General features: G+C 37.4%; 2 long non-coding RNA genes across 4 annotated transcripts; one reads left to right on the top strand and one right to left on the bottom strand.

Annotated features, from left to right (window-relative positions):
• Positions 1–4,166: 4,166 nt before the first annotated feature.
• LOC125138402 lies at positions 4,167–8,784 on the bottom strand. 3 transcript variants are annotated; one of them, XR_007139259.1, is made up of 5 exons: positions 8,640–8,784; positions 7,905–8,041; positions 5,254–5,378; positions 4,761–4,865; positions 4,167–4,443 (listed from the first exon to the last, which is right to left on the bottom strand). It is a non-coding gene; the product is annotated as an uncharacterized LOC125138402 (long non-coding RNA). The 3 variants fall into 3 exon arrangements; XR_007139258.1 differs by lacking the exons at positions 7,905–8,041; positions 8,640–8,784 and adding an exon at positions 7,886–7,904; XR_007139257.1 differs by lacking the exons at positions 7,905–8,041; positions 8,640–8,784 and having other exon boundaries at positions 5,254–5,501.
• Positions 4,200–6,030, top strand: LOC125140045. Its single transcript, XR_007139267.1, has 2 exons — positions 4,200–4,330; positions 5,787–6,030. It is a non-coding gene; the product is annotated as an uncharacterized LOC125140045 (long non-coding RNA).
• Positions 8,785–10,000: the final 1,216 nt, after the last annotated feature.

The raw sequence follows: 10,000 nt of genomic DNA, 5'->3' as shown, positions 1-10,000 counted from the left end.
AACGAAGTGAATATAAAACACAAAAATCAACACAGTTATGAAGCAACAAAGTTTATTGACAGAACGTATGTTATACATGACGTTACAGTGAAGTTTATGTCTGCTTTTTCATCAGAGCTCAGAAGAAGAGCAGGGAGGAGATCAGAGGGACAAACATGAGGAGGAAACTCAGTGTGAAGATCTCAGCACTGTTACACAGGTTCGTCTGACAACACTTCACATTTTCAGTCTGCAGCATCAAGTGTTGTGGAGTGCTTGGTAAGGTTATAGTAGGCCTACAATATTTGTCCACATTCTCCTTATATCTCAAAACAAATCATGAATAATGTTATGAGTTTCTCACAATTTTTTTGTCACCTAAATTATCTCTTACATACAGTAAGAATGTCTGGCCAAAAATCTTTTTTTTTTTTTTTTTTTTACAAATGTGTTTTTTATTTATCACAGCAGTGTGAAACTGGCTGCAATAGTGTATGATCATTGATGACTGTTTTGGTTAAATGAAAACAAATAGCATTTTCACAAATATGTGTATATGTTTTGACTGAAGTGTGTCATTTTGCAAACAATCTAGGAATTTTGCTAATTGATTGTGGTGTTTGGATAATTGTGATTATATTTTGACAAAAAGAACTCTGTTTTCAAAATCATTAAACAGTAAACAATCATAAAAAACTGTAATTTCATTAATTGCCAGCATGACATAATATTTGTTTAGAACATTAAAACTCCCACCCACACCCACACATAGATAGATAGATAGATAGATAGATAGATAGATAGATAGATAGATAGATAGATAGATAGATAGATAGATAGATAGATCTGAGTTACCTTTGGGTATACGCATACACACACGCATGCACACACACACACACTCACATACACACACACAGGCACACACACAAACACACTCACACACACACACACACACACACACACACACACACACACACACACACACACACACACACACACACACACTCTCTCACACATACACACCCAGACACACACACTCTCACACAAACACAAACACACGCACACACACTCTCACACAAACACAAACACACGCACACACACTCTCACACTCACACACCCAAACACATACACACACACACACACACACACACACACACACACACAATCACACACACAAACACACTCACTCACACACACACTCTCAAACACACACCCCCAAACACACACACACACACTCTCAAACACACACCCCCAAACACACACACACACACTCTCACATACACACCCCAAAACACACACACACATGCACACACACACCCCAAAACACACAGACATGCACACACACACACACTCTTACACCCCAAAACACACACCCAAAGACACACACATACACACACACTCTCACACACACACACTCTCACACACTCACTCACACACACACAAACACACTCACACACACACTCTCACAAACACACACACAGAGTTTATAATTTCTTTAAATTGTCTTTAAGTATCTGAAAGAATTCTACAAGCGGACAAACTTTAAATGTATTACTAAACATAGAGGGAAAGAAAGAAAAATGACGACTGTATGTTTGTTATATTTCCCCGAAGTCGCTTAAAAAAAGAGAAAGAGAAAAAAAATTAGAAACATTTTAACAAATAAATTAGTGTAGTGATAACTTACGTCCACAAGTAGCCACTTCCTGTAGCAACAAGCAGCCAAAAACTTTCTGGGGCCATCTGGGGTACCAGTGTCCCATTGGCTCCGAAATTCATGTTTACATCTGAATATTACAAAAACTGTTTGCAAGTTCTTTTCTCGGCAACCAGTAGAGGGGCCAGAGCCATCTGTCTTAGTCAGTGGAGAGAGACTAGAGGTGGTAGAACAATTTAAGTAGCTTGGTGTGGTCTTTGATTCACATCTGACATTTAAGCAACATGTAAAAAAATCTCAAAAGTATAAAATTTAACTTGTCAAATTTCCAACATATAAGGCCTTTTCTTACTGCTGAGTCAGCAAAGGCTTATATGCATGCAATGATATTTAGTCACATAACATACTGTTATACAACTTGGTCTCATACAACCGTGTGTTATTTAATAGTAATAAGGAATAATGTTTAATAAATTATTACATATAGTTATTATAATACTTCATTTTTTATAAAATGACCAAAATGTTTTACTAAATGATCAAAAATCCAGAGATTAAATACACAGATTTAAATACATTATTTACCTGTTGCACTGAGGCAGGAATCCGCTCCATCAGCACAAGTCTCCTTAGTAAATGTTTGGCAGTTTGGGGGATCACAGGAATAGCAGCTCAGTTGGCCAACAGCAGCTAAAGAGAGAAATTCATTAATAATCAAACAAATTGTTATGAGAGCTATGAGGGCTCCCTCTCCTGGCCTGCAGAGGATTTGCTGCACTTTAGCATCAGGACTCTATTTCCCACTTTTCATTGCACCACCAACTCAGCACACCTGTTTCCTGTTTGTAATCACCCGGTCTATTTAAGCTCACTCAGAAGGCTTTCGTGTTGCGAGGTATTGTTAAGCACGGTCTGCATACTGAGCGTATATTCTGTTCTGTCTATTGCCTTGTTTTTGACCTTGCTTGTTTTTTGTGTTTGTGAATGTTTGCTGCCTGCCCTGACCTACGCCTGGATGATTGACTTCTGCTTTTGGATTTCCTTTGATGTTGTTGTTTGCCTGATGTGTGGCCCTTTCCTGTCTTGGATATTGCCTAATAAACTAGCATTTGGATCTAACCTGTTTCACGTTTGTGACACAAATCAAGTCAAATATGTCAGGAAAATGAAACCAACAATCTTTTTTTTTTATTCTGTTTCAACTGAATTCTCTCTCTCTCTCTCTCTTATACACACACAAAACCTGCTGAATCTGATCCAATAACTGATGTCGTCATTTCATTAGATATTTATTTATTTACTATTTAATTATTCATTGAAAAATACTATCAATAATAATTATTTCCTCCCACTGGACATGTTCATCTTTCTTTCTCTCTCAGCTCACACACCCACAAATATATAGATAGATCTGAGTAACCTTTGGGTAAAAGCATGCAAATGAACATGAGTACCACTAGAGACCTCATTTGTAGATGAAGGTTGGTGTAGATGAAGGAGTTGTGGAAGTGAAGCAGGCTGTCGTGAGAAAATGATCTGACATCTGCTTTTAATGGGGGGGGGGCAAGGAAATGATGCAAGGGAGGGATTAACTTTACAAATGTGATTAGTTCTGATCACATCGCTTTACATTACTCACACATACACACACATATACACACATACTCACTCACACACACTCACATACACACACTCACACACAGACACACACTCACACACACTCACACAGACCCCCCCCCACACACACACACAAACACACTCTCACACACACACACACACACACACACACACTCTCACATACACCCCCAAACACACATACACACACACACACACACACACACACACACACAAACACTCACACACACAAACACACTCACACACACCCAAACACACACACACACACACATACATTCACACTCACACACAGTCCACTACAGCTCGGAGTTATGGAGCGATGGGAAGATAACAATGATGTTTAAAGTTAAAATATTCTGTGATTCTCAGTGAGTCAGACTGTCTCCTGGAATAGATTATTCAGGAGTATAAACACAATAAAGACACAAGAATAAAACTCTAAACTGTCTTGTATTTTTTGTTTGTACTGTCTTTTGTCCTGCACTGTCTTTTAGTCTTGTCTCACACTGTGTACACCAGTTTGCACAGATGCACTTTATGTATCTAGGACTAACTTACTAAGTCCTTATCTCTGTGTTGTTCTATGTAGCTCCCTGGTCCTGGAGAAACATTGTCTCATTTCAAGTCAAGTCAAGAAGCTTATATTGTCATTTTAATCATATATAGCTGTTGTGTTACACAGAAGCTTGTGACTACAGTGGTTATTTCACACCTGCCTGTACGTTCTCAGTCAACTGTTTCGTGTTCAGCTTTTAATAACTAACTTTATATTTTTCTCACTTCCCATAAAAAGATCACTGATTACGTGTGTGATTACACAACTGTGTCTTTCAACTGCCATCTACTGCTGATGATGTGCAAACGAAGTGAATATAAAACACAAAAATCAACACAGTTATGAGCTAACAAAGTTTATTGACAGAACGTATGTTATACATGACGTTACAGTGAAGTTTATGTCTGCTTTTTCATCAGAGCTCAGAAGAAGAGCAGGGAGGAGATCAGAGGGACAAACATGAGGAGGAAACTCTGTGTGAAGATCTCAGCACCGTTACACAGGTTCGTCTGACAACACTTCACATTTTCAAGAGAAACTTCTTGTAACTGAGGCGTGTCACACACCAGCTTTGGTGCACAAGTCTTTAAAGTAAACTTACTTGTGCCGGCAGTGGCTAGGAGAGAGAGAGAGAGAGAGAGAGAGAGAGAGAGAGAGAGAGAGAGAGAGAGAGAGAGAGAGAGAGAGAGAGAGAGAGAGAGAGAGAAAATTGTTCTTAATCAATTTTTTAATAAATCCTGATTGCTAGATTACAGAAAGAAACAACACGTGTGTTATTTATTAGTAATAAGGAATAATGTTTAATAAATTATTTCATATAGTTATTATAATACTTCATGTTTTGTCCTTGTGCAGGTAAAAAAATATTAAAAATCTATAATGGAAACTTCCACAAACTCTTGTTAAATACACAGATTTAAATACATTATTTACCTGTTGCACTGAGGCAGGAATCCGCTTCAGCAGGACAAATCTGCTTAGTAAATGTTTTGCAGTTAGTGGGATCACAGGAATAGCAGCTCAGTTGGCCAACAGCAGCTAAAGAGAGAAATTAATTAATAATCAAATAAATCAAGCTCAGGGTTGATGGGAAATAGTCAAATATATCAGGAAAATTATTACAATTATTATTTCATTCTGTTTCAACTCTCTCTCTTTCTCTCTCTCTCTCTCTCTCTCGCTCTCTCTCTCTCTCTCACACACACACACACACACACACACACACACACACACACACAAACACACATTTATTCTGATTATTTAATGATTTAATAGCATTTTATATTCATTTGTAAAAAATTAAGTTGTAAGATCAGTAAATCTATATATAGATAGATAGATAGATAGATAGATAGATAGATAGATAGATAGATAGATAGATAGATCGATCGATCGATCGATCGATCGATCGATCGATCTGAGTTACCTTTGGGTAAAAGCATGCAGATGAACATGAGTGCCACTACAGACCTCATTGTAGATGAAGCTTGGTGTAGATGAAGGAGTTGTGGAGGTGAAGCAGGCTGTCGTGAGCAAGTGATCTGACATCTCCTTTTAATAGTGTAAGGTGGGGGGGTAACAAGGAAAAGGCGCAAGGGAGGGATTAACTTTACAAATGTTATCAGCTCTGATCACATCACTTTACATTACACACACATACACACATATACACACACACACTCACATTCACACCCACACACACTCACACACATATACACACACATACACACACTCACACAGACCCCCGCACACTCACTCACTCACTCACACACACACACACACACACACACACACACACACACACACACACACACACACACACACACACACACTCTCTCTCTCTCTCTCTCTCACACACACACAAACACACTCACACAGAGTTTCATTTCATCACATCATGTTGGAATCAGGAATCATGTTTCTGATATTGGGTCACACTCTGCCATGTTTTTATTACAGTGTATTAATGACATATCAAAGCCTGGTAATAAGGAAGTGTCTGGGACATGAGGACAGTGTTCCCTAATGTCTTTCTGCAGTTCAGAGGGACAGTCCACTACAGCTCGGAGTTATGGAGCGATGGGAAGATAACAATGATGTTTAAAGTTAAATGTTCTGTGATTCTCAGTGAGTCAGACTGTCTACTGGAATAGATTATTCAGGAGTATAAACACAATAAAGACACAAGAATAAAACTCAAAAACTGCTTTATTATCTTTATATCTCATGTAACTGCTGCTATAAAACTTCATTGCGGTATTTACGGTATTACACTGGATAGTGCTGTTTTTGTGTAATGTCTTTTCTGTAATGTCTTGTATTTTTTGTTTGCACTGTCTTTTGTTCTGCACTGTCTTTTGTCCTGCACTGTCTTTTGTCCTGCACTGTCTTTTGTCCTGCACTGTCTTTTGTCCTGCACTGTCTTTTCAAGTCACGTCAAGAAGCTTATATTGTCATTTTAACCATATATTGCTGTTGCAGTACACAGAAGTGATTTTGTGGCTGCTTGTGACAACAGTGGTTATTTCACACATGCCTGTACATTCTCAGTTAACTGTTTCGTGTTCAGCTGTTAATAACTAACTTTATATTTTTCTCACTTCCCATAAAAAGATCACTGATTACGTGTGTGATTACACGATTGTGTCTTTATCTCCGTGGACAAGAATGAGACACTGACTGCTATAATGAGATGAGATTAAACATCTAAAACATCATATTAAAGAAACATCTAATTTTTAACCTGTTATTTATTGTATTGTTGTATTTATTGTTGTTTTTAGTGTATTTTAGTGTATTAAATGTATTATTTGGCTTTGAGTCAGCTGCTCGATAAGATGCTCTGATAAATGCTGTGAATGTGGTGTTGGGTTTGTAGATGAACAACAGAGATGCCGTGACTGCAGTAAAGCCACAAAGTTGTCTGAGGTTGCATTTCTAAAGAAATACCTAACCAATACTTCTCTCTTCTTTCTCTAACCTCTCATTTCAAGTTAAGTTATGGAAAAAAAAATCTTTTCACACCTTCAACGGATGTTTCTACATTTTTGATTATGATACAGTCGATACAGACACAGACGATACAGTGACAGCTTGGCCAATCACGTTCGTTTTCCACACTTATTACATTCGTCATGTCTGTAACCTATTTCTGTTTTATAAAGAGGATAAAGTTCCAACTAACAGGACTAACTATAGTTCTCAACTATAACTATAAAGTGAACAAAGATACAAAATTGTCATGAGAATGAAACAGGTTTAGATTTACTGCACATTTGGACAAAATTTGCAACATGTTATATTTATATCTGTTCTGTTTAAACACACGTGTTTCTGGCCTTTTGTATTAAATATTTTATTTGTACACAATTATATACAGTAAACAACCTGCAGTGAAATCCACTCCTTCTCAGACTGTGCATATCAATACACTTTATTTAAGAAACAAAATAAAATGTATTTTTATTTGCACTGTCTTTTTGTCCTGCACTGTTTGCACCAGGACTACATGTCTAGGACTACTTACTAAGTCCGTAGCTCTGTCTATGTTCTATGTAGCACCCTGGTCCTGGAGAAACGTTGTCTTATTTTACTGTGTACTGCAACAACTATATATGGTTTAAATAACAATAAAAGCTTCTTGACTTGACTTGAATGTGAATGTAATAATAAATGTGAATGTGAAGTGTTTTTGGCTGCTTGTGGCTACAGGAAGTCGGAGGGCCGACAGAAAGCAGTGGTTTGAGTCAGTTTTCCTACATGTCTGTAAGTTCTCAGTTAACTGTTTCATGTTGAGCTGCTAAGTATTTATTGTTGTTTTAGTGTATTTTAGTGTATTAAATGTATTATTTGGCTTTGAGTCAGCTGCTCGATAAGCTGCTCTGATAAATGCTGTGAATGTGGTGTTGGCTTTGTAAATGAACAACAGAGATGCTTTGGGGTTTCATTTCTAATGAGAAACCTAACCAATAATTCTTTCCTTCTCTCACCTCTCAACACTTCTTCTATCTCTCGCCTCTCATTTAAAGTTAAGTTATGGAAAAAAAAACTTTTCACACCGTGAACAAATGTTTCTACATTTTGATGATGATACAGTCCGATTGACAGCTTGGCCAGTCACGTTTGTTTTCCACATTCGTCATGTCTGTAACCACCAGCTCATCTTCTCAGCTTCTCATCATCAGCTCGCCACCAGCTCATGATCTTCATTCAGTCTGTTGAACGCAAATAAAACAAAGTAAAAAAACAATTAACGGTTATATTAATGATATAGATGGAAGGTTTTACACCAAGACTGAACAGACTGTCAGATCTACATAAATAGTTCCTAAACCTGTAACCAGAACCATCAAGAAATGGACAAGGAAGAGCAAAGATGTGTGTTTGTCTGCTCCAGATGGAGTGTGTGTGAACTTGTAAGCCCACAGTTTTATATACAGTATTACATCAGATTTTATGAGAGTGCACACATTCCTGTCAGGACTTGAGTCAAATATAACAATAACAATAACAACCCTGGTTTCATTATTCAAGAGGCACTGAGGTGGTGGATTAAAGCAGCCAAAAGAGGCTTCTCCCAAACAACTGAAGGAGAATTTCTAAAACAGAAACTCTTCAGTACATCACCAACACCAAGATGTTCCCCCCGACCCACTCCAGTTCATTAACAACAACAACAACAACAACAACAGACTCGCTGTCCATCAAAGAGCCATCTGACACACACAATATTCACTCTGGAATTATAACACTGCACACTCGTCCCTGCGTCGTGCCACCCATACACTCCACACCATGCACCATAATACACACCTTCATCCCTTCATTCTGCTCAGCTCTGTGTTTTCATCTCTGTGGTCAAATGTTACAAGCTTGTTATAGCCACAGTAGGTCTCAGCAGCCACAGAAAGGAGAAGTCTGAGTTTTAAATGGTAGTTTCGACATTTGCAGAATACCATGGATATATGCACTGCAGTACACAATTGTCTACAGCTCTTAATAAATAACTTCTTTTTTTTCTCACTTCCAGTTTCAGTCACTGACTCCATGGTAGCGTGACTGTCTTCTCATCAAAGTCTTTTTTCAATAGATAAAGAACAGGAACATCTCTGGACTTGGACTGGAGCTTTGCATGCTCAAAAGTGTCCAACTGGTGCTGGACTTCAGGAGGTGGCCCTCACTTTAGTGAAATTTTTTCCTCCAGCAATCACGTGCTCTCCGGCAGAGCTGAGCCCTCACCGCAGGCAAAGACAAATACTGTCAACATGTGAGAAACCTGCAGACTCCAACATCTTCTTTTCTAAAGACTTTAAAGCACTGAATTATCTCCTAAAATAACTGTATCACTGTGTCAACTCATATTCCATTAGTTTATTAACACAGTAGTACACAGTAATTCTTGATATTTTTTCTATTTTAGTACAATAGCTGTGTTTAGCATCACTGGTTAGTCTAACTGTCACTGTCATTCTCTCATTGTGTTGTAATGTTTACCGTCTAAAAGCAGAATTAAATTTCAACAAACAGTCATTTCTCCGTACTCCAAAGTACTTGCAGAATTCGGTAAAATCTGCTGTAGATGTTGTGTTGTAGTTCAGTTCTCTGAAAAAATGAGGAACATGTCGATTCTTGCTTCATTCTGGTTTGTACAAAGAGGATAAAGTTCCAACTAACAGGACTAAATATAATCCTATAAAATGAATAAAGTTACAATCAGTAAAATTGTCATGAGAATGAAACAGGTTTGGATTTAATGGTTAAAAATAGTTGGACTATTTTTGGACACAATTTGCAACATGTTATATTTATATCTGTTCTGTTTAAACACACGTGTTTCTGGCCATTTGTAATAAATATTTTATTTGTACACAATTATATACAGTAAACAACCTGCAGTGAAATCCACTCCTTCTCAGGACTGTGCATATCAATAAACTTTAATTTAGAAATGAATTAAAATGAATGGAGAAGAAATGAGAAGTAGAAGAAGAAGAAGGAAAAATAGAATATGATGTGCAATATGTTACTTCTATTAATTTCAATAATTCTTCATTAGAAAAGACTAAAAACTGGTAAGTCCTTTGGCAAATATATATTAGTGTCATTTCAATGTATGTCCACAAGAGGGCAGTGAAATCTCACAAACAAGCCGTAAAACAATTCAAGCTTGAAAT

This window comes from Tachysurus fulvidraco, chromosome 23 (genome assembly GCF_022655615.1).
Source record: "Tachysurus fulvidraco isolate hzauxx_2018 chromosome 23, HZAU_PFXX_2.0, whole genome shotgun sequence".
Lineage (NCBI taxonomy): Eukaryota > Metazoa > Chordata > Actinopteri > Siluriformes > Bagridae > Tachysurus > Tachysurus fulvidraco.
This window is presented reverse-complemented; position numbering and strand designations above follow the sequence as displayed.